At 39.0% G+C, this 25645-nt stretch overlaps 1 protein-coding gene across 2 annotated transcripts in view; it reads left to right on the forward strand.

Moving 5' to 3' along the window:
• The window catches only part of zfhx4 (zinc finger homeobox 4), a 340671-nt gene that overhangs the window by 43309 nt on the left and 271717 nt on the right, over positions 1-25645 (forward strand). Inside the window, exon 3 of one of the 2 annotated variants that reach the window (XM_061965537.2) lies at positions 7117-7222. The exons of the other annotated variant lie outside the window; for it this stretch is intronic. The gene's annotated coding sequence lies outside the window, so the exon portion shown is untranslated. The remainder of the gene's footprint in view (positions 1-7116; positions 7223-25645) is intronic. 2 annotated transcript variants of the gene reach the window in all.

Genomic DNA, 25645 nt, shown 5'->3' on the forward strand with positions numbered 1-25645 from the left:
GCTGCCGAATGCTTAAAATGAACAAAATACGTAAATATTACATATTATGAATGTGTCTGTTACTACATTACGTATATACTTGCAGCGTGTACTGTAAATAAAACATTGATGGAGTTTTTTGGATGTTTTTAGAGAGCTTTATAGGCAGAATAGAGCGACTCTTATTACAAACCCCGTTTCCATATGAGTTGGGAAATTGTGTTAGATGTAAATAAAACGGAATACAATGATTTGCAAATCCTTTTCAACCCATATTCAGTTGAATGCACTACAAAGACAAGATATTTGATGTTCAAACTCATAAACTTTGGGTTTTTTTGGCAAACACACACACGTGCCAAAGTAGTTGGGAAAGGACATGTTCACCACTGGCCTTTCCTTTTAACAACACTCAGTAAACGTTTGGGAACTGAGGAGACACATTTTTTAAGCTTCTCAGGTGGAATTATTTCCCATTCTTGCTTGATGTACAGCTTAAGTTGTTCAACAGTCCGGGGGTTCCGTCGTGGTATTTTAGGCTTCATAATGCGCCACACATTTTCAATGGGAGACAGGTCTGGACTACAGGCAGGCCAGCCTAGTACCCGCACTCTTTTACTATGAAGCCATGTTGATGTAACACGTGGCTTGGCATTGTCTTGCTGAAATAAGCAGGGGCGTCCATGGTAACGTTGCTTGGATGGCAACATATGTTGCTCCAAAACCTGTATGTACCTTTCAGCATTAATGGCGCCTTCACAGATGTGTAAATTACCCATGTCTTGGGCACTAATACACCCCCATACCATCACAGATGCTGGCTTTTACACTTTGCGCCTATAACAATCCGAATGGTTCTTTTCTTCTTTGGTCCGGAGGACACGACGTCCACAGTTTCCAAAAACAATTTGAAATGTGGACTCCTCAGACCACAGAACACTTTTCCACTTTGTATCAGTCCATCTTAGATGAGCTCGGACCCAGCGAAGCCGACGGCGTTTCTGGGTGTTGTTGATAAACGGTTTTCGCCTTGCATAGGAGAGTTTTAACTTGCACTTACAGATGTAACGACCAATTGTAGTTACTGACAGTGGGTTTCTGAAGTGTTCCCAAGCCCATGTGGTGATATCCTTTACACACTGGTGTCGCTTGTTGATGCAGTACAGCTTGAGGGATTGAAGGTCACGGGCTTAGCTGCTTACGTGCAGTGATTTCTCCAGATTCTCTGAACCCTTTGATGATATTACGGACCGTAGATGGTGAAATCCCTAAATTCCTTGCAATAGCTGGTTGAGAAAAGGTTTCCTTAAACTGTTCAACAATTTGCTCATGCATTTGTTGACAAAGTGGTGACCCTCGCCCCATCCTTGTTTGTGAATGACTGAGCATTTCATGGAATCTACTTTTATACCCAATCATGGCACTCACCTGTTCCCAATTTGCCTGTTCACCTGTGGGATGTTCCAAATAAGTGTTTGATGAGCATTCCTCAACTTTATCAGTATTTATTGCCACCTTTCCCAACTTCTTTGTCACGTGTTGCTGGCATCAAATTCTAAAGTTAATGATTATTTGCTTACAAAAAAATGTTTATCAGTTTGAACATCAAATATGTTGTCTTTGTAGCATATTTAACTGAAAATAGGTTGAAAATGATTTGCAAATCATTGTATTCCGTTTATATTTACATCTAACACAATTTCCCAACTCATATGGAAACGGGGTTTGTAGATCCAGTGCTAGCTGACTTTTGCCAGCGTTTATTTATGAGTCAAAATGCATCAAAAAAGGAAAACATATGTGCTTGTCTTACATAAGGATTGTGATTGATAGGCAACATTTTAAAAAGTGCAGTTCCCCTTTAAGTATAAACCTTTGCCCGATGTTATGCAGCATTTGAGTAGTCAAAGATGGGTGCTGGTTCCCATGCAAAACGTCTGGTGCTGTGACTGGCTTTAATTTGAAAACTTGCTCACTTCCTGTTTTTGTACGAACATGACCAGAAACTTAGTAGTTTGGATTTTGTGGTTTTGTGCATGTGTTCCATTGTTTGTGTGATTTTTTTTTTTTTTTGGGACAACTTAAATGAGTGGTCCAGTGACGGAATTACTATGTCGATGCTGACATTGTCAATTTTGCTAAATTTGACCACTAGGTATTTGCAAAAAGAGATAAAGACGAATATGAAAGGCAAAAAAGAATGTTTAGAATTTAAATGTTTTTTTATTCTATTATCAAAACATTGGGTGTTTTTAGATGAAGCGGGGCCCACACCAGCACCTGCTGCCCGTTGAGAGGAGCAATACGTGCTTTTGTGGCAGATTCCCCAAAATACGTGTTACTAAATGTGTCACTAGTTGCTTTTTAGAAGAATAATCTCTTGAGGGATCTGATTATTGGCTAAATATAGCAACACATTTATTAAGTTGGAAAAACCGATCCCTCCTGCTATGTCTTTTTATTATCTGGCAGACCAGGTTTGTTTTATTGTTTGACTGTTAAATGCTTGTGGGTCTCAAACTGAATTATAGTTATAGTCGAGTCGAGTTGACTTCAGAATCACGTTTTAACCTTCTGTCACAATTTAACTATTTCTTCCGGCGAGCTCTCGTCACCCATCTACTGGTATGCCAAAGAATCGGAGATGGCAATACCAGAGTATTTTTAGTATCCAACACTACATAAACAAGCCTGAGTTTGACCTGGATGCGAGAAGGAAAACTTCAGCAATGAAAACATATCACAGGTTTATCAGCTTTTCTCCTTCAAAGCCCTTCAGTGCCATCAAGTCTGACGACTATGTCAATCCATGCCAGAGTATAGCATTACATGTAGCCTGTTTATGGCTGTAAATACCTATGTAGTCCGGTTAAGCCACAATGCTACATCGCTAAGGTGTTGTCATATATCTACTGTTATTAGTATCGTTACTGGTGTTATTACCACTTCATTGTACTGCTGCCACAATAGGAACTGTCTCGCTGAATAAATGTCGTTTTGGGTAAATCCTTCTATTTATAGCCCATAGACCAACATAAGGCAGGTTCTCAACAGGGCATCATGTCTGTGTCACTGGAAGTTAACCAAGCACTTTTGACTTCTTCAGTGAGCTATGCTTATTAAGCCCTGCTTATTTCTACTCCTTTTGGGTTAATACGTCCATTAACAGAGCATTTCAGTTTATGGGGTCTTAGTTGACGGACTCATACGGCCTGTTTATCTCTGTAAATAAACATGTGGTCCAGTTAAGCTACATAACTAATTAGTTGTCATACATCTACTGTTATTATAGTTAATGTGTCTTTATATCCACTGTTGCCATAAATTGTAGGAACTGTTTCTATGATTAAATGTAGTTTTGGGGAAAATCCTTCTTTATATTGTGCTTGAACCGTGTATTCATACTGTAGGTACATTGTCATTAGTGTTGTCCTGATAGCAATATTTTGGTACAGGTACATAAATTATTTCGATACTTTTCGGTATTTTTTGGTACTTTTCTAAATAAAGGGGACCACAAAAAATGTCATTATTGGCTTTATTTTAACAAAAAATCTTAGGGTACATTAAACATATGTTTCTTATCGCAAGTTTGTCCTTAAATAAAATAGTGAACATACTAGACAACTTGTCTTTTAGTAGTAAGTAAACAAACAAAGGCTCCTAAATAGTCTGCTGACATATGCAGTAACGTATTGTGTCATTTATCATTCTATTATTTTGTCAAAATTATTAAGGACAAGTGGTAAAAAATGAATTATTAATCTACTTGTTCCTTTACTGTTAATATCTGCTTATTTTCTCTTTTAACATGTTCTATCTACACTTCTGTTAAAATGTAATAATCACTTATTCTTCTGTTTGGATGCTTTACATTAGTTTTGGATGATACCACACATTTAGGTATCAATCCGATACCAAGTAGTTACATGATCATACATTGGTCATATTCAAAGTCCTCATGTGTCCAGGGACATATTTCCTGAGTTTGTAAACATAATATACATTTAAAAAAAATTTAAGATGTTGTGATGCCAAAAAATATAGACGTAATCATAGTAGTATCACTCCTGTACTTGGTATCATTACAGTGGATGTTAGGTGTAGATCCACCAATGGCGTTTGTTTACATTGTGACGCCGGTGAGCTACGGTGTGTAGTGAAACATGTTTAGCTATTCCTCGTCCTGCAGGGATGATACTTATAAGAAACGTACTTTATTTGTCGCCATGGAGGCGAGGATTAGTGATTTAGAAGTAGCTAAAACACTGCCGACTGGGGCTGGACTTTAGCCGCTAGCTAGCTAGCCATGTCTTAAAACACCTCTTCCTGAGGGTGTTTCAGTGTTATAACTTCACCTTTATCTTTAGTTTTTAAGCCAAAATGCGTCCCTTCTCCCTTTTCTGTCTACACACTGTGTCTGCTTGTAAGTACTCCGTGGTTGTGCGCTGCCGAACATGCTCGTCTGCTCGTAAACCAGCAATGACACGACGTGACGACGACGGGGGCGCCGGGAGGTGGGGGACCGGTACTTTTCAGAAGCAGTATAGTACCGGGAATGATTCATTAGTATCGCGGTACTATTCTAGTACCGGTATAATGTACAACCCTAGTTGTCGTCTTACTCCTTTTTGGTTAATACAACCAATCTCAGAGCAATTTAGCTTATGGGGTCACATCTCAGCTGACGGGCTCATACAAAGAAACCAGGAAAACATTTTACTATATATGGAGATCTCTGCTGATGTCATAAGGTGGCGTAAGACTGGGCAGAACTAAAAAGGCTTGTTTGGAGCAATACAATAATGTATCCACAACACTTCCATGGTTTGAATTCAAATTTTTGGTTAAAAAAAAATGATACCAACATTCAAGAAAAGTGTGTTTTGCATAATATGACCCCAATAAAAGGGGAATTTTGCCTATGATTCACAATCTTTATGAGAGACAAGAACACATATGATGTTTGTATTTTAACTCGTAAATAAACATAAATAAAAGTCCGCTTTCAGACAGGTCCTGTATTCCGCCAATAAAACCCAATAAAAAACAATCCAAAAAGCGCCAACAATACTCTATTTACATTTTGTGACCTGAATATTAACCAAGTATTAGTGATATTGTTATTATAAGTGCTAACATTAAGGACCTATTTTAGCGGCGCATTGTCACAGAAAGCTAACTTCCTCATGCTGCTGTATTGCCGTCATCAGCTGGTGAGCTGTTTCCCCGCCTCGGAGCTGGTGAAAGTTCATTCTAGATTATAAATAATGCCTCTCACCTGTATAGTGAAATAATGAAGACATAATCCGACTTGGCAAACAGCACCTCCAAGTCCGAGTCCATGGTTCTCTCCCGGAAAAGGGTGGAGTGCCATCTCCGGGTTGGGGAGGAGATCTTGCCCCAAGTGGAGGAGTTCAAGTACCTCGGAGTCTTGTTCACGAGTGAGGGAAGAGTGGATCGTGAGATCGACAGGCGGATCGGTGCGGCGTCTTCAGTAATGCGGACGCTGTATCGATCCGTTGTGGTGAAGAAGGAGCTGAGCCGGAAGGCAAAGCTCTCGATTTACCGGTCGATCTACGTTCCCATCCTCACCTATGGTCATGAGCTTTGGGTTATGACCAAAAGGACAAGATCACGGGTACAAGCGGCCGAAATGAGTTTCCTCCGCCGGGTGGCGGGGCTCTCCCTTAGAGATAGGGTGAGAAGCTCTGCCATCCGGGGGGAGCTCAAAGTAAAGCCACTGCTCCTCCACATCGAGAGGAGCCAGATGAGGTGGTTCGGGCATCTGGTCAGGATGCCACCCGAACGCCTCCCTAGTAAGGTATTTCGGGCACGTCCGACCGGTAGGAGGCCACGGGGAAGACCCAGGACACGCTGGGAAGACTATCTCTCCTGGCTGGCCTGGGAACGCCTCGGGTTCCCCCGGGAGGAGCTGGACGAAGTGGCTGGGGAGAGGGAAGTCTGGGCTTCCTTGCTTAAGCTGCTGCCCCCGCGACCCGACCTCGGATAAGCGGAAGAAGATGGATGGATGGATGGATGGATGGATAATCCGAGAAGTTGGTCAACTCTGATAGCCAATTTAGTCGAAAAAGACCAGGAAAAAAATGCTTGTTTCACCTCCTTTTATGAGTTATTCTTCATCTAAACAGGAATACAACATCCCATCAGTCAGCATCCCAATGACAGCAGACACGATACAGTAAGGGATGTTTTATTATGTTTGTTGGCTCTCATGAAGTCTGCAGTGAGTAATAATCAGTGTTGTCCAAGGGATGCATTTCTGAAATAAATGCACCGTGTATGCTTAAAATGACCAAAATACGTAAATATTAAGTGTGATTATGAATACGCCTGATACTACATTGCATATATACTTACAGCGTGTACAAAACCATGATGGACGTGTTGGAATGTCTTTTTAAGCGCTTTATAGGCAAAATAGAGCGCATAGACCCTATTGTAAGCAGACTTTTGATGATATTTATTTGCTTGTTAGAATGCATGAAAACAAAGACGTGTTCTTGTCTTACATAAGGACTGTGAATGACAGGCAAAATACCCAAAAAAGTGCAGTTCCTAAAACATTGGTAATAGTGATATTTGACATACATCACATACTGCTTTTATACAGTAATAGTTTAACCATGGAACAGCTAATTGGAAATATGAAGGATCGTATGGGGACGAAAGTGCATCTTGTGGTCCTAACTTCACGTCTCCTAGTCCTCTGTGTTTTAGTGAGACGTTTTCCTCTTTCCACTGCAAAAACGCCGTCGTGTTCGAGGCTTTTCTACATAAGTGTTTCATGTCACTCCTTTAGCCCTAAAAACACACTTGCCTATTCTGTGTTTTCCTGGTCTGCTATTTGGGTTTGAGTGTGGATAGGTAACATTAAAGAGCCATCACTTTCTCTTCTTTCTGTCATTCTCCTCCTTCATACACCATTTGATCTCAAGCATGATACGGCTTTTATACGTGCATGCGGACACACACTCACACACACCGGCGCAAACAATATGCACACACTGACTGACAGATAAATAGTTCCAAGCAACACACACACACACACACACCAGACATGTGCAAGAACACACCTTCATCTCACCAGGCTTTTTATTTTGTGCGTTTCCTCAGAGCCAAACATCAAACAGAGAATTCCACCTTCCATCTCGCAAACAACAATATTACCATGCTCGCTGCCATTTTGCTGTGCCCCACTCCTTGCAACTTGTGGAATAAGGTGAGGGATTCAAACAAACAGACATAAATACACAACAAATGCCACCTACAGCAAATCAAATATGCACGGCGAGAGGACAGACACCTGTGAAGTGACTACTGTCAGAAGTAATAACATCCATATAGCTTCCATCTGTTTGTTTTGTGTTTTATTATTCTATTACTTGTGTATATTCTCAAGGAGAAAAAAGTTGTTTTTTTATAACTTCCATGCATAATCCCCCTAAAAATACGGTATGGCATTAATCATTTCGACAGCTGAACAGAATTATGACACTCAGATGAGATCAACTCAGAACAAAGTGTTCAGATAGTCCAAATATCATATGCTCATATTTTTGGAATGTGCTCATCAAAACAATTCTTGATGTATCACATGACATTAGAACTGTACTTTACTGCTTTTGCTCACTTTATGTGTAATTGATAAAACATGTTTTTGTCAGCAACACCAACTAATATAGATACGGACATTGGGAATAAAAGTAAAATAAAACAAACATATGATTAAAGGGAATAATAAATAAATCATAAACACAAATTCATTGCATAAAAAAAAAAAGGATCAAAAACACAAATCAATAAAGATAAAGATATTAAAAATATTTGTAAAATTTACAAAAAAGTAATCACCAAATAAATCGGGAATACAAATCAATCAAAATAAAAAACAATAAAGGAAAGAAAAGTCAATATAAGGAATTGTTTTTCAAAAAATCGAACACAAATCAATGAAAATATAGGACGGTCAAATAATATGTATTACATAAACCAAAAATATGATAAAGGAAATACAAATTGGATCAAAAACAAAAAACTATGTAAATAAGGACATTTGGAAAAAATATAAAATGACAAAAAAATTCCAAAAATGTAAATACAGAATACATCAGAAACACACATCCATAAAACCATAAGACATTCAAAAAAATATTATATCAAATAAACTAAACATAAAAAGGTAAATAAAAAATAGGAACAAAAATAAGGACATAGTAAAAAAAAAAAAAACAATCAAAAAGGAAATACAAAAATAAATAAAACATAATATATTAAATGAACCAAAAATGAAAGAAAAAGGAAATGTAAAAAAAATAAATACAATAAAACATCAGAAACCCTCATCACTTAAGATAAGGGCATTGGGAAAAAAAGAAGAAAACCTAAAATTACTAAAGTTTTGTAAAAAATAAAATCAGAAACTCAAATCAATAAAGATAAGGACAATGAAAAACAAAGTATAAAATAAACTAAAAATAAAAAAATAAGATGAATAAAGTTAAGGACATTTAGCAAAATGAAAGAGAGATACAGTAGCCATGTTAAAAAGAAAGAATGTTTATTGTTCACATCAACTAGTATTAATATAGAAGGAGGGTGCCTATTGTAAATTAGATTAGCAGAATTAACAAAATATTCAGCAAAATAAAATAGTATTTACTAAATAAAACAATTAAGGATATTAAAGAAATAAATTAAAAACAAAAGAAAGAATAAAGGTTGACACGGTGTAGGAAACCGAAAATGCCTATAGATGCAATGCAACCACACACACACACACACACACAAACACATGCACGCACGCGCGTTTCATTGCCACACAACCACAACGCCCAAACAAGACAACAGTGTAGCTTAGTCTATGCTATCAAATTTAGTGGTCGCCGGCATGAGAGAGGAGGGGGTCGTAAATCTATATCTAACATGTGAGAGAAATCACAACATGAATTTCTAGAAACACAGATGGGGCCGGCGGAATCAAAGAGGGACACAAAGACGGAGGAACAACATCAGTGGAGACAGAATATAAATAAAAGGTGGTAGGAGTGGGCAATAAAGCGACACACGAGAGTGATGAACAGGAAGGAGACGGGCGATGTGGGGGGGATACATGACCCCTCTCGCTAACAATGGCCGCTCATGTGGTGTCCAGCTTAGCAGGCGAGCCGTCGGAATCAGGAATGTGGAATTTCAGACTTGGAAGTGATAGCTACTGTCCGTGTGTAATACTTAGGGCCCAACCCGGCGAGCATCTGGCACGTCATCGACGTTTATGAGGGTGTGTGCACATGAATGTAAGCATAGAAACGTGGCCTATTCTTTTTAAAAAAAAAAACATTTTCAGCGCATCATTAGGACCATAAGATGTGTCGGATACAAATGAATAATTTCACTTTCAATATGGACACATACATGAATATTGTTCATAAACATGATCTCTCTCAATATTCTGCAGATTACAATGTCGATTTACAAATATACAAATGCAGTGCTACATCGGGATACAAGTACCTTGAAAAATAGTATTGTGCTTAATCGTTACTCATTGAAAGTTAAGTTAAATCAATTTAATATGTGCTTTCCCCCATCCTCCATAGAAAACACACCAATTGTAACATGCCTTAAAAAAGCAAAGTTGTAGATAAAAACAATACAATAGGATGTTCCACAAACAGCTACAGTAGTTTTATGAAGTAATGTAATAATGATGTACTGCCTTCAACGGATTCTCCATCAAACACACCATCAGCAGCTTTTCCATATGTTCATGGATAAATGGTTGCCGTTTACATATAATCTGAACGTACTGACTGCTTTATTATGGTGCGGAAATTTAGAGAAAATATTTTTCAAAAGTTAGGGAAAAGTCATTTAAATATATCTAAAGTTTCATCAAAACAATCAATGTTTTGTAGTGACATGTAAAGACGTATACCCGGATGGCCAGATTGCAGCGTAAAGTAACTGTGGTGAGAACAAGTGTGCCTTTGATTAATTTTAAAATACTGTCATTAGTGTCCCAACAAACGGCATATGCAGTGCTTTTAGACACAACATCTAAATCACCATTTGTCCACCAAATGGATTTATTTGTGAGGCTGTGGAATGGAACAGTAGTAAAGACTAAATACGTCTGAATTGAAATATGAGAAGATGTATGTAAGTGTTACGATAGTTTTTAGTGGTCCCATTGAGTAAAAAATGATTTGTTTTGGTCAGGAAAATTCAGTAAAACGTTTAGAAGAAGTCACTGATAAAGTGTACAAACCCTGTAATGTAGCACACCAACTACTGTATAAATATATTAATAATATAATAATAATAATAAATTAACACAAACGTATTAAGTCAGAATTTGTCAACAATGTAGGCTAAATAGACAAAAATAAAGAAAAGGAAATAAAAAAAAAATGTGTCAAACACAAATCAATAAAAATAAGGACACTAAAAAAAAACATTAAATAAACCAAAAAAATAACAACAATTAATTAAAAATAAATCAGAAACACAAATCAATACCAATAAGGACACTGAAAAAACATTAAATTAACCAAAAAAATTACAAAAAAAGAAATTAAAAATGAATCAAACACAAATCAATTAAGATAAGGGCATTGTAGAAAAAAAAACCCCTAATAAAAACAAAGGAAATAAAAGCATACCTACAGTGTATCAGAAACACAAGTCAATAAAGATAAGGACATTTGAAAAAGTGTAAGAAAACCAAAAAAATGTTAAATATTTCAATCAAACACAAATCAATAAAGATAAGGACATTGAAAAACAATGTATTTAAAAAAACACAAATAAAAAAAGAAATAAAATAGATATAAAATGAAACAAATACACTAAAGAATATAATTACATGAATTGATAAGTAATACATATAATAGTAGCAATTTCCTCCAGACAATAGCATTGTATCAAAAATGTATGTATTGCCTATGACTTATTATTACTGACAAATGACTGTGTTGTAGATTTCAGTGTTGTCCTAAATTGCTTGACTTACTTACTGCAGGTGTACCTAATGAAGTGTCCGCTGACTGCATATGTTCAATAATAGAAACGACGGTTCTCTCCACCACCAAAGGCCCATGTGGGTGTAATATTCCTGCATGCATGCATAAACAGTTAGGAGTACATTCACATGGTGTACATTGTCGGGCCTTTATTGCCTTGCAGATGACACACACACACACACACACACACACACACGCGGCTGCTAACACAGGAGACAGTTGTTGCTGGCCGCCCCAATGCCTGTCATGGCTGTCAGGCCAAATCCCGTGAATTATGGCTCCTCCAGATGTAAGAGATTTCTAAGATGCCTCCAACAGGCCGTGGCCTGTGGTGGGAAACAGAAAGAGAGCGAGACAGATTTGGTTTTATGCTTTTGTAATCCGAAAAAAAAAAAAAAAAAAACATCTTTATTGTTGCACTTTATCAGACTCTTTTCTCCAAATTACCATAATATCACTTCTGCATCGACAATTGACGGCAGCTGGAATACATGTTGACTAATTTGGGTTGTCAGGCAAATTAGGGTGTGAAATGATATCACTGCATATGTATGCTTTATTTGTCAGAACAGTGTAACGCTGAATATATCGGTATCATTTGCATGGCCTAAATGGTCGATACTGTTAGAATATTCTGTATGTCAAACATAGGCGCCTATCTACGTTTCTGTCAGTGGGTGCTTGGTGTGTGTGTATTAGTGTTGTCCCGATACCAATATTTTGGTACCGGTACCAAAAGTATTTTGGTACTTTTCGGGACTCTTCCAAGTAAAGGGGACCACAAAAAATGTCATTATTGGCTTTATTTTAACAAAAAAGTCTTAGGGTACATTAAAGGGGAACATTATCACAATTTCAGAAGGGTTAAAACCATTTAAAAATCAGTTCACAGTGGCTTATTTTATTTTCGAAGTTTTTTTCAAAATTTTACCCATTACGCAATATCCCTAAATAAAGCTTTAAAGTGCCTGATTTTAACCATCGTTATATACACCCGTCCATTTTCCTGTGACGTCACATAGTGATGCCGATACAAACAAACATGGCGGATAGAACAGCAAGCTATAGCGACATTAGCTCGGATTCAGACTCGTATTTCAGCGGCTCAAGCGATTCAACAGATTACGCATGTTTTGAAACGGATGGTTATAGTGTGGAGGCAGGTAGCGAAAACGAAATTGAAGAAGAAACTGAAGCTATTGAGCCATATCGGTTTGAACCGTATGCAAGCGAAACCGACGAAAACGACACGACAGCCAGCGACACGGGAGAAAGCGAGGACGAATTTGGCGATCGCCTTCTAACCAACGATTGGTATGTGTTTGTTTGGCATTAAAGGAAACTAACAACTATGAACTAGGTTTACAGCATATGAAATACATTTGGCAACAACATGCACTTTGAGAGTACAGACAGCCCAGTTTTCATCAATTAATATATTCTGTAGACATACCCTCATCCGCTCGCAGATTTCTTCGACTTTATCGTTGGAAATGCATCTGCTTTGAGTGTCGCAGGATATCCACACATTCTTGCCATCTCTGTCGTAGCATAGCTTTTGTCGGTAAAGTGTGCGGAACAAACGTCCAATTTCTTGCCCCTTTTGCATCTTTGGGCCACTGGTGCAACTTGAATCCGTCCCTGTTCGTGTTGTTACACCCTCCGACAACACACCGACGAGGCATGATGTCTCCAAGGTACGCAAAACAGTCGAAAAAACGGAAAATAACAGAGCTGATTTGACTCTGTGTTTGTAATGTGTTTGAGAAAATGGCGGATTGCTTCCCGATGTGACGTCACATTGTGACGTCATCGCTCCGAGAGCGAATAATAGAAAGGCGTTTAATTAGCCAAAATTCACCCATTTAGAGTTCGGAAATCGTTTAAAAAAATATATGGTTTTTTTTTCTGCAACATTAAGGTATATATTGACGCTTACATAGGTCTGGTGATAATGTTCCCCTTTAAACATATGTTTCTTATTGCAAGTGTGTCCTTAAATAAAATAGTGACCATACAAAACAACTTGTCTTTTATTAGTAAGCAAACAAAGGCTCTAAATTTAGTCTGCTGACATATGCAGTAACATATTGTGTCATTTATCATTCTATTATTTTGTCAAAATTCTTAAGGACAAGTGGTAGAAAATGAATTATTAATCTACTTGTTCCTTTACTGTTAATATCTGCTTTTCTGTTTCAACATGTTCTATCTACACTTCTGTTAAAATATAATAATCACTTATTTTTCTGTTGTTTGGAGGCTTTACATTAGTTTTGGATCATACCACAAATTTGGGTATCAATCCAATACCAAGTCGTTACAAGATCATACATTGATCATATTCAAAGTCCTCATGTGTCCAGGGACATATTTCCTGAGTTTATAAACATAATATACATTTAAAAAAATGAAATAAGATTTTGTGATGTTAAAAAATATCGATGTAATCATAGTAGTATCGACTAGATACGCTATTGTACGTAGTATAATTACAGTGGATGTTAGGTGTAGATCCACCAATGGCGTTTGTTTATATTGTAGCATCCCGGAAGAGTTGGTGCTGCAGGGAATTCTAGGAATTTGTTCTGTAGTGTTTATGTTGTGTTGCGGTGCAAATATTCTTCCAAAATGTGTTTGTCGTTGTTGTTTAGTGTGGTTTCACTATATGGCACATGTTTATGACAGTGTTGGTATTGTTCATACTGCCACCCTTAGTGTGACATGTATGGCTTTTCAGCAAGTATGCGCTTCATTCACTCGTGTGCAGTGCATAAAAATGTTAAGATAATTGTGTCATTAGTTCATTATCGGGCACAATGAAATCTTGGATAGGATTTGTTAATCAAAGACTACATGATTTGTAACTTTTATATTATGTTAAACGGACCAAACTCGCCACAATGATTAACAACAACACAATTGGTTTTTCAAAAATGATTGTAAAGATTGAAAGTTGCCATCAATCCCACGTGGGTGCTCGGCATTGTCCGTGGGATCGGCGCCTATGATGCCAAGTGAAAATGGAGTTTAAAAAAAATAAGGAGCTATTATGGAGAAATGAAAGGGCGGAACTAATAAAGTGCATAGTTCCCCAGACGATAAACAAGGACGCGCACAACATGAAACATAGACCAGGAAAAGACGCAGTGTCCACCATCCTGTTCACGTGCCTCGATAGGTGCTGCTGTTTTGATTTTGTTTTGCTCATCAATTAAGTGTGAGAATGGTCTATTAGCCTCAATAATCTGAGGTAATTAATGACAGTTAACTCTTTCAGGCGTGCATTCGAGGAGAATGTTTATCTTAAATTGACAACACATCAATTAGCACACAGCGTGTTCTAAAGTTGAGAACGTATACGGTACATTCCCAGCCACTGTGGAACGTCCACTTTACGTAAAACCATTTTTACTTATGTTTATGGAACATGTCTTACGGTTCCACATTTGAGTGAAGTTATGAATTAATGTACCTCGATGGCTGCTGCTGTTTTGAGTCACAACATAGTACACACAAGTTAGCTCTTTAAGGTCCAGGCATGAACTGCGGTGATTCCGTTTTTTTGTCTAAAAGGAAACATAGATTTATTTGTGGCAGGTTTTTATTAATCCTGAGTTGATGATGTACCTAGTGTCTAATTAGGACAAGATGTATTATTATGTTTCCTAAATAAAGACCCGAAGCCACTGTACTGTCCCTCCTCAAATTCTGTAGGCATGTTTGTGATTGTCTTGACCTAAAATGCCTGAATTGCGGCATCTTTTTCAGAAAGCGAAGATTTGAGGCTTGCTTGTATTTTTTTCAAATGTGAAGACCCGTAGGGAGTGCTCAGAGACTATGGAGTATCGGACTGTCTGATTGTGGCGGTCCGCTCCCTGTACGATCAGTGTCAGAGCTTGGGCCGCATTGCCGGCAGTAAGTCGGACCCGTTTCAGGTGAGGGTTGGACTCCGCCAGGGCTGCCCTTTGTCACCAATTCTGTTCATAACTTTTATGGACAGAATTTCTAGGCGCAGTCAAGGCATTGAGGGGATCTGGTTTGGTGGCTGCAGGATTATGTCTCTGCTTTTTGCAGATGATGTGGTCCTGATGGCTTCATCTGGCCAGGATCTTCAGCTCTCACTGGATCGGTTCGCAGCCGAGTGTGAAGCGACTGGGATGAGAATCAGCACCTCCAAGTCCGAGTCCAGGGTTCTCGCTTGGAAAAGGGTGGAATGCCATCTTCGGGTTGGGGAGGAGATCTTGCCCCAAGTGGAGGAGTTCAAGTACCTCGGAGTCTTGTTCACGAGTGAGGGAAGAGTGGATCGTGAGATCGACAGGCGGATCGGTGCTGTGTCTTCAGTAATGCGGACGCTGTATCGATCCGTTGTGGTGAAGAAGGAGATGAGCCGGAAGGCAAAGCTCTCAATTTACCGGTTGATCTACTTTTCCATCCTCACCTATGGTCATGAGCTATGGGTTATGACCAAAAGGACAAGATCACGGGTACAAGCGGCCGAAATGAGTTTCCTCCGCCGGGTGGCGGGGCTCTCCCTTAGAGATAGGGTGAGAAGCTCTGTCATCCGGGAGGAGCTCAAAGTAAAGCCGCTGCTCCTCCACATCGAGAGGAGCCAGATGAGGTGGTTCGGGCATCTAGTCAGGATGCCACCCGAACGCCTCCCTAGGGAGGTGTTTAGGGCACGTCCAACCGGTAGGAGGCCACGGGGAAGACCCAGGACACGTTGGGAAGACTGTGTCTCCCGGCTGGCCTGGGAACGCCTCGGGATCCCTCGGTAGGAGCTGGACGAAGTGGCTGGGGGAGAGAAGTCTGGGCTTCCCTGCTTAGGCTGCTGCCCCCGCGACCCAACCTCGGATAAGCGGAAGAAGATGGATGGATTCTTATTCTAAAGTGTTAAACTTCATATAAAGTCTGCTGTTCCTAAATCCAATGTTTTCCTTTTCTAGTATCAATATAATCTATTAAGTCCCTTTTAAAACGATCTTGAATCAATATCCTTCGGAAGGCAATCGTGCCGAGCACATATTGACATAGTTGAAATTTAGGAATATAAATCGATCTATCGATGTATTGATCAATCGTTACCCCCCTATTATTTGCTATAATGGCTGTAATTATTACTAGCTAAGGGGAGAAGCGCCACACTGTGTATGGATCCACATTATGAGCTGCTTGTCATCCGGGGTAATAAAAAACACAAAGTGTCAGACAGAAAGTGTCGACAATGGCGCTTACAGTCGTGGTCAAAAGTTTACATACAATTTTTGTTTCATCTGACATCACATGGACAAAGATAAGACCTTCTGGAGGAAAGTTATGTGGTCAGATGAAAGAAAATTTAGCTGTTTGGGCACAATACCCAGCAATGCGGTGAGGCCTTTAATCCCAGAAATACCAATCCTACCGTAAAGCATGGTGGTGGTAGTATTATACTCTGGGCCTGTTTTGCTGCCAATGAAACTGGTGCTTTACAGAGAGTAAATGGGACAATGAAAAAGGAGGATTAGCTCCAAATTCTTTAGGACAAGCTAAAATCATCAGCCCGAAGGTTGGGTCTTGGGCGCAGTTGGGTGTTCCAACAGGACAATCACCCCAAACACACGTCAAAAGTGGTGAAGGAATGGCTAAATCAGGCTATAATTAAGGTTTTAGAATGGCCTTCCCAAAGACAATGCTGAAGAAACAAGTCCATGTCAGAAAACCAACAAGTTTAGCTGAACTGCACCAATTTTGTCAAGAGGAATGGTCAAAAATTCAACCAGAAGCTTGCAAGAAGCTTGTGGATGGCTACCAAAAGCGCCTTATTGCAGTGAAACTTGCCAAGGGACATGTAACCAAATATTAACATTGCCGTATGTATACTTTTGACCCAGCAGATTTGGTCACATTTTCAGTAGACCCATAATAAATTCATAAAAGAACCAAACTTCATGAATGTTTTTTTGTGACCAACAAGTATGTGCTCCAATCACTCTATAACAAAAAAATAAGAATTGTAGAAATTACTGGAAACTCAAGACAGCCATGACATTATGTTCTTTACAAGTGTATGTAAACTTTTGACCACGACTGTATGTATGATTTTTCATGAAAATCGAGCGAAACTGATTGGTGGGCGATCGGCTCATCCCAAGTGAAAAAGTGGCCGTTTTCTTGGCGTCTATCGACGCTTGGATCATCCTGTCTGAACGACGCTTAACTTTAATTTCCCCCTACATGCATCAACACTTAAAATTCACCCCGCCGACTTCGCCTCCACTCTTTCTCTCATTAGTACTTGGTAACCAGACAGTTTATTTGAAATTATGAAAGCATTACACTCTTGATGTAGACGTTTAAAAATCAATAGCTGAAACCCGAGCCGCCTCACTTAAGCCCCCCCCCTCACTCCACGGCGAAGGGGATGTCTCTTTCTCCCCCGCGCTCTCTCTTAAATGGTAATTTCATTTGGAGTCACTAAGACCTCGCCGATAATTACCGATGCCCCGAGAGCGAGAAAGGTGAGCGGAGTCGGGAGAAGGGAGGAAGAAAAAGAAGAAGACAGCGGGGATGGATTAGGGAAAGGAGAGTGCATGCCAGGCGTTTGATCAGCGCTAAGAACACATTGCCTTCACTCCCTGACACCGAGTTAAAAAGAAAAGGTGAAGTTTAAAAAAAAAAAAATACAGAAGTCCTAAATAGCAAGGCTTAATTTTGACATTGAACCCTCTCTGGTCTTGGGTTACATTGGGGGCCATCAAACCCCCTCCATCCCATCCCCACATCCTCCTCTCCCCATCTCTCAGATGAACTAATCAGAAGGAAGAATATGAAGTGTCCTGCAGGATCCATTTCTCCGGGAGCATATGGAAATGATTGATGGCGGACAACTTTGACTTTCCCAGGTCATCCTCCCCTGTGCACATCTGGGAACATGCAATAATTCTCTTAATTTTAGACCCCCTTACTTCCTCCTCTCTTCTTCTTTTTTCGAGCTTCCTGCATCCTCGCTGTTCAATGGAGCCTCCACCCCCCTCCACCCCTTGGTGTCTTACACTCAAGGTTAACCCAAGCAGTCATTTGCTTGAATTAAAGCTGGGAAGCCAGATGTTTGTATAGACTTTAGGTTGGGCCTCTCCCACTACGCCCCCATTTTTTATGCGTATATATATCATTTTAAGGCTCCCATGATACGTGTATTCACCATATGTTTTCTTGCTAGATGATATTTGGCAATACCAGTCCTCTGCGTTTATTGTCGAACAAAGAGTTGCGTTCAAAAGCCATGCCAATCCAAAGCGAGCGATGACTTTGTCTTTTGTGGGGGCCGGCAGGAATCGTCCTCCTCGTTCTCCTTCGCCAAGTGATGATCCCACCTCTGAAATATTCAGCTCCATTAACATTCCGATGAGTATCGTCTCCTTTTAGGCTCAATTTGCTCTGCTCTTCAGACCTGTGGGTCAAGGCAAGGAGAGGCCCCCTGGATCAGATTTGTATCTGCTCCCATTCTTCACGAGACCTCCAGTAGTTCTCATTTAGTAGGAAATCAGACAAAAAGATATGGACCATGCTGTGCTAAACAAAAACGAATATTTTTTCCACAATTTAGTTTTGTAATTAGGCAGAGGATTTTTATAACATTAATATAAATACATGTACAGTACAGGCCAAAAGTTTGGACACAACTTCTCATTCGATGCGTTTTCTTTATTTTCATGACTATTTACATTGTAGATTGTCACTGAAGGCATCAAAACTATGAATGAACACATGTGGAGTTATGTACTTAACAAAAAAAGGTGAAATAACTGAAAACATGTTTTATATTCTAGTTTCTTCAAAATAGGCACCCTTTGCTCTGATTACTGTTTTGCGCACTCTTGGCATTCTCTCGATGAGCTTCAAGCACACCTGTGAAGTGAAAACCATTTCAGGTGACTACCTCCTGAAGCTCATCGAGAGAATGCCAAGAGTGTGCGAAAAAGTAATTAGAGCAAAGGGTGGCTGTTTTGAAGAAACTAGAATACAAAACACATTTTCAGCTATTTCACCTTTTTTGGTCAAGTACATAACTCTACACGTGTTCATTCATAGTGTCGGTGCTTTCAGTGACAATCTACAATGTAAATAGTCATGAAAAAAAAGAAAAAGCATTGAATGAGAAGTTGTTTCCAAACTTTTGGCCTGTACTGTATGTTACTTTAACATTATCCATCCATCCATGTTCTACAGGGGTTATCCTCAACAGTGACATGCGGTGAGGTTGATGGCTGGTGAGGCACTGACTTCATCACAGTCAGATTTACAAACATATGAACCCTAAAGAGTATCTTATTCACCATTTGATTGGCAGCAGTTAACGGGTTATGTTTAAAAGCTCATACCAGCATTCTTCCCTGCTTGGCACTCAGCATCAAGGGTTGGAAATGGGGGTTAAATCACCAAAAATTATTCACGGGCGTGGCGCCGCTGCTGCCCACTGCTCCCCTCACCTCCCAGGGGGTGATCAAGGGGATGGGTCTAATGCAGAGGACAGATTTCACCACACCTAGTGTGTGTGTGACAATCATTGGTACTTTAACTTAACTTTAACTTTACACATTCAAACTGTAGCACACAAAAAAGCACATTTAATAATAAAAAAAAAAACGTTATTATGGTCTTATCTTTACTTATAAATGAAGTCAATGCGCTGCTCCTTTTGAACAAAAGCATCGATAACTTGTTTATAGAAGTCTTCCTTATCTTTCTTCAGTTTTAAAAGTCTCTCTGTCTTGATGGAGACCTTTCTTTAATTATTACCTCCTGCTTCGATTGAAAGTCCAGTTTAGAAAACTGTTTTATTTTAGATATGTAATCCTCCATGTTAAAAGTCCAGGCGAGAGGAAAAAACAAACGATCGCTGCTAACTGTTGCTGCTTGTTGTCACTTCTTCTGCAGCCGAGTAGTCACAAGAATGATCTCTGCGATCACTACCGCCCTCTAACACCAGGAGGCGGGATTACTGCGAGCCTCACACAGTGCGTCTTCGCAGCAGTTTCATGATTGCTCAGCACAAGAAATATGTTACACACATACAGTTGTTGACAAAATACACTGTACATTATATACCTCAGCTAACTAAACTATGGAAATGTGTAATATAATTCATGTAGCAATACGGTCTCACTGCACAGCAGGCCAGCAGTTAGCCGAGTCATTGCGCAATCCATGGTGAGGCTCAACTCAGTGACGTGCCTCAACTGGCTGCTGACTCACCGCAAGTCTCTTCTCAGTATTTGAACGGCAAATGTGAAAACTGGTGAAGTTAAATGGAAAATAACTTTATAGTATAATCACTGAATACATATAACAATTTAATTATTTTTTTTTCTTTTTACATTTTTTTTCTTTCCATGATGGCACGTGAGGCCCCGCCTCATCTGCCTCCCCTGACTGCATGTCACTGATCCTCAATAATGTAAGCTGGAGCCTATCACAGCTGACTAAGGGCGGATACGAAAATGTATGTCATAGATGTTAAGATAAAATAACTACATTATGGAATAATCATATTGCTTGAAGCAAATTAAGAATGTCTAAGACGACCTACAACCCCGACCAAAAATGCAAAAAATTGTTTGTACCACCTGGATAGCGACAAACCTGACTTGGACCACCGCATTCAACTCAGACGTCATCAAAGCTCACCTTTAGGCATTCACACTCCGCAACAGCATTTTGATCAAGGATGAGGTGATAGAAGAAAGGTTGAAATATTGTAACTACGGCAGCATTAGATAAAGTGATATTTCACTTTTGCATTTCATTGCCCATAACTGTTGTGTGTTCAAGAACCTTCGATTAAAGTTATAAACAGGGGCGTCACTGGGGTTTGAAGACATGCGGGGGGAGACTTACCCCTCAGGAGATGCACTAACAATAATATAACCTAATAATAATGATGTATTGTCATTATTCGTTTACACCACAGGTGTCAATCTCTAAATCTGGCTGCCCACATGATTTAAAGTGGCCCGCCACATGATTTAAATTGGCCCGCCACATGATTTAACGTGTCCCAATGTGGTCAGCTGCATCTTTTTATATGGCCTGCCGCATCATTTAATGTGGCTCCCCCAGTCATTTTACGTGGCCTGCCGCATAATTTTGTTATGCCGTATTAATTTATGTTGCCCGCCACATCATTTATGTGGCCTGAAAAAACAAGGCTGAAAATAAAAAAGCACTTTTTGACCAAATGCATGTATTATTCTTTCCATTTTGACAGAAAAATGTACTGCATTATTACATATTTTGTTCACTTGAATATTATCTGATTCTGCAACAAACCAAGCAAGTTATCCACCAATCTGTTTAATAGAAAATATAATAATCAAAAATAGTTTCTAATGTAAATTGTATAATGAGGCTATTATACATATTATTCATATATATTCACCGTTACATGTTGCAGCATGTTGAGGGCAGCCATAATTGCAACGTGACCCTCAAAAAAATTAAACAAGTTTAACACTGTGAAGAAAAAGGAAACTTGACAGATTTGAAATCATATTTAAGTGAATAATTGTATGATCATTCAAATTCTGGCAATTGTTTGTGAAACAAATTAAAACAAAATAAACATTTTTGGGGGGAGGCACGGCGCAATCCGAATATGTTCTAGTCTACATATGTTAATCCCATTTTTAAAAGACAAAAACATAATCAAGATTTTTACATGTTTTAAAAACAGGTTTCAACCAAATCATGCAGTAATTGGTTGTTTTTTAAGTGCAAGTAAACACACCAGGTGTGTGTGTATGTGGCGGCAACGTTGGGTTGAGGGATGGATAGGGGGCCCTTCAGGAGTGTATGGGGGCCCAGAATTTGGTGCTACGCCCCTGTGCCCTGGACTGGTTCCAGACAATCACAGTACTTAAATACTGCAATATTGTACATGGTAATTGGGATTTGGTATATATTGTATATATTATATAACAATATAATACAATAATATATCAGTATATATTATATACTGTATATGTAATATGTAAATATTACATATGTTATACTTCATATTGCTACTATGGTACATTTTAGTCTACTTTATACCTGCATTATCCTTTCCATCCATTTGGGTAATTTTTATTATTAGGATTGTGTATTAATAAAAAAAAAAATAATAATGTGTAGAATATTGAATATAATTAATAGTGATGTCAAATAATAATTTTATGAACTCAGATTATTCACACATATAAAAGTGTTGCTTAATTTATCTGTGGTACATATAATGAGCATGTGTGGTTGAAATCAACTGTGTGATTAATCTATGTCTATACATGATTCATCCTTTTTGTTGTGATTAATAACACAAGTTAACTTGTTGACTTTAACAACCCTAATAATAAACTAAAATTAAAATGCACAAAAACGTTTTTTCTAAAAATTTGTAAAGACAATTTGTTAGTGTTAATTAGAGATGTTCCAATCAGGGTTTTATGCTATTGATTCCGATTCCAATCACCCATGAGTGAGATCGGATGATACAAATACCAAACACCGTTCACTTATTATTATAATATCACGAGGTGTTAATAACAGATTAACGATATGAACACAATATTTAAACTAGTTTCTTATTCTACTTTATTACATACAAGTGTTTGATCGAAACAAAGTCAATAGTACACAAAGACAAAATAAAAAACAAAACTACTTTTTACTACTGATTTAAATCCTTAGTTTGTTGACCTTTTGTTGCAAAGTGGTTCCATTGAGACTTCTTAAAGTTTACCAAGGCTTTATTTCTTGGTGTTGTTTCAAGCTAGCTTAGCGGTTCACCTAGCTATTAGCATGCCTGCTCCTAACATGTGTAACATGCTGAGCCTCGTCCTCCAGTGATAATACTACATTAAAATGTTCCTCAATGGAGGTGATTATTATTACGTATTATTAGCTTAGGGAACTACGGGGACGACGTGGGGCAGTTGAAGGGATGGTTGTGCCAGCAACCTGAGGGTTCCTCGTTCGATCCCCAGCTTCTACCAACCTAGTCGTGGTTAGCGCCATGCATGGCAGCTCCCGCCATCAGTGTGTGAATGCGTGTGTGAATGGGTGAATGTGGAAATAGTGTCAAAGCGCTTTGAGTACCTTGAAGGTAGAAAGGCGCTATACAAGTATGACCCATTTACCATTTACATAATTAGCTGTTTGCCGCTTATCAGCCGGGATATTGTAATATCAGCCAGAGGAGGAATCGGCATTAAAAGGCATTCATGGGCAATAGCGACCACATACTTTTTTACAAAAAACAGCCGATATTGAGCGGTGGATTATCACCGTTATTACAAAATAATGAAACGATTGTGTCTTAAGTGACAAACCGCCAAACAAGTGTAGCATTGTAAAACATAAACACAACCAAATACAAACCCCGTTTCCATATGAGTTGGGAAATTGTGTTAGATGTAAATATAAACGGAATACAATGATTTGCACATCCTTTTCAACCCATATTCAGATGAATATGCTACAAAGACAACATATTTGATGTTCAAACTGATAAACATTTTTTTTTAGCAAATAATCATTAACTTTAGAATTTGATGCCAGCAAGACGTGACAAAGAAGTTGGGAAAGGTGGCAATAAATACTGATAAAGTTGAGGAATGCTCATCAAACACTTATTTGGAACATCCCACAGGTGAACAGGCAAATTGGGAACAGGTGGGTGCCATGATTGGGTATAAAAGTAGATTCCATGAAATGCTCAGTCATTCACAAACAAGGATGGGGCGAGGGTCACCACTTTGTCAACAATTGCGTGAGCAAATTGTTGAACAGTTTAAGAACAACCTTTCTCAACCAGCTATTTTAAGGAATTTAAGGATTTCACCATATACGGTCTGTAATATCATCAAAGGGTTCAGAGAATCTGGAGAAATCACTGCACGTCAGCAGCCGTGACCTTCGATCCCTCAGGCTGTACTGCATCAACAAACGACATTAGTGTGTAAAGGATATCACCACATGGGCTCAGGAACACTTCAGAAACCCACTGTCAGTAACTACAGTTGGTCGCTACATCTGTAAGTGCAAGTTAAAACTCTCCTATGCAAGGCAAAAATCGTTTATCAACAACACCCAGAAACGCCGTCGGCTTCACTGGGCCTGAGCTCATCTAAGATGGACTGATACAAAGTGGAAAAGTGTTATGTGGTCTGACGAGTCCACATTTCAAATTGTTTTTGGAAACTGTGGACGTCGTGTCTTCCGGACCAAAGAGGAAAAGAACCATCCGTATTGTTATAGGTGCAAAGTTGAAAAGCCAGCATCTGTGATGGTATGGGGGTGTATTAGTGGCCAAGACATGGGTAACTTACACATCTGTGAAGGCGCCATTAATGCTGAAAGGTACATACAGGTTTTGGAGCAACATATGTTGCCATCCAAGCAACGTTACCATGGACGACGCCCCTGCTTATTTCAGCAAGACAATGCCAAGCCACGTGTTACATAAAAGTGGCTTCATAGTAAAAGACTGGCCTGCCTGTAGTCCAGACCTGTCTCCCATTGAAAATATGTGGCGCATTATGAAGCCTAAAATACCACAACGGAGATCCCCGGACTGTTGAACAACGTAAGCTGTACATCAAGCAAGAATGGGAAAGAATTCCACCTGAGAAGCTTAAAAAATGTGTCTCCTCAGTTTCCAAACGTTTACTGAGTGTTGTTAAAAGGAAAGGCCGTGTAACACAGTGGTGAACATGCCCTTTTCCCAACTACTTTGGCACGTGTTGCAGCCATGAAATTCTAAGTTAATTATTATTTGCAAAAAAAAAATAAAGTTTATGAGTTTGAACATCAAATATATTGTCTTTGTAGTGCATTCAATTGAATATGGGCTGAAGGGATTTGCAAATCATTGTATTCCGTTTATATTTACATCTAACGCAATTTCCCAACTCATATGGAAATGGGGTTTGTATTTCACATTAGCTTACCGTTTTATATTTTTCTGAAATAATTGTTGCAAACAAGCCACGTAAAGGCAAAGAAAAAGCAAAATGAACAGCTAATCCTTCCAGGTCTCATCCTTAGCTTTACATTCAGCTTTAAAGAGCGGGGGCCTTCATTAAATGGATGCCTTGTAATTTGGGAATTTACTACCATTCTAACCAAATGAGATAACAGCATGATTTACATTGTAATTACATTTAATGTTTAATCAGTTATCGTGATGAACACACCCATTACAAACTTCTACCTCCGCAATTGACTGCCAAAGGCGTTTGATTGTAATTGCTAATGATTTGACCGTACGGGCTGAATCGCCTTGCCAATCAAACCTGGCGCTTTGCAAAAAAACGGCCGCAATTAGCGAGACAGAGAGTGTGGGTCGTAATCATGTGTGATCGTGCGAGGGATGGGGCGTTAGCACAATTAGCCAGGCATTTAGTTGTCCTAATTGGTGACATTAGATCCCAACTTGCTGGCTGATAAACCACTTAGCAGCTGACTTATGGATTAGCTCCCCTCACACGTAACACATGTAACAGGTGAGAAATTAGTGCTCTTAATGCGTTCTCGCCAAATAAAAGACATCGGTATTGACTCTTTGCCTCATGCATCTGTTAGAGTTGGAACTGAAGTGAGAA

The sequence above is a fragment of the Nerophis lumbriciformis genome, linkage group LG07 (genome assembly GCF_033978685.3).
Source record: "Nerophis lumbriciformis linkage group LG07, RoL_Nlum_v2.1, whole genome shotgun sequence".
NCBI lineage: Eukaryota > Metazoa > Chordata > Actinopteri > Syngnathiformes > Syngnathidae > Nerophis > Nerophis lumbriciformis.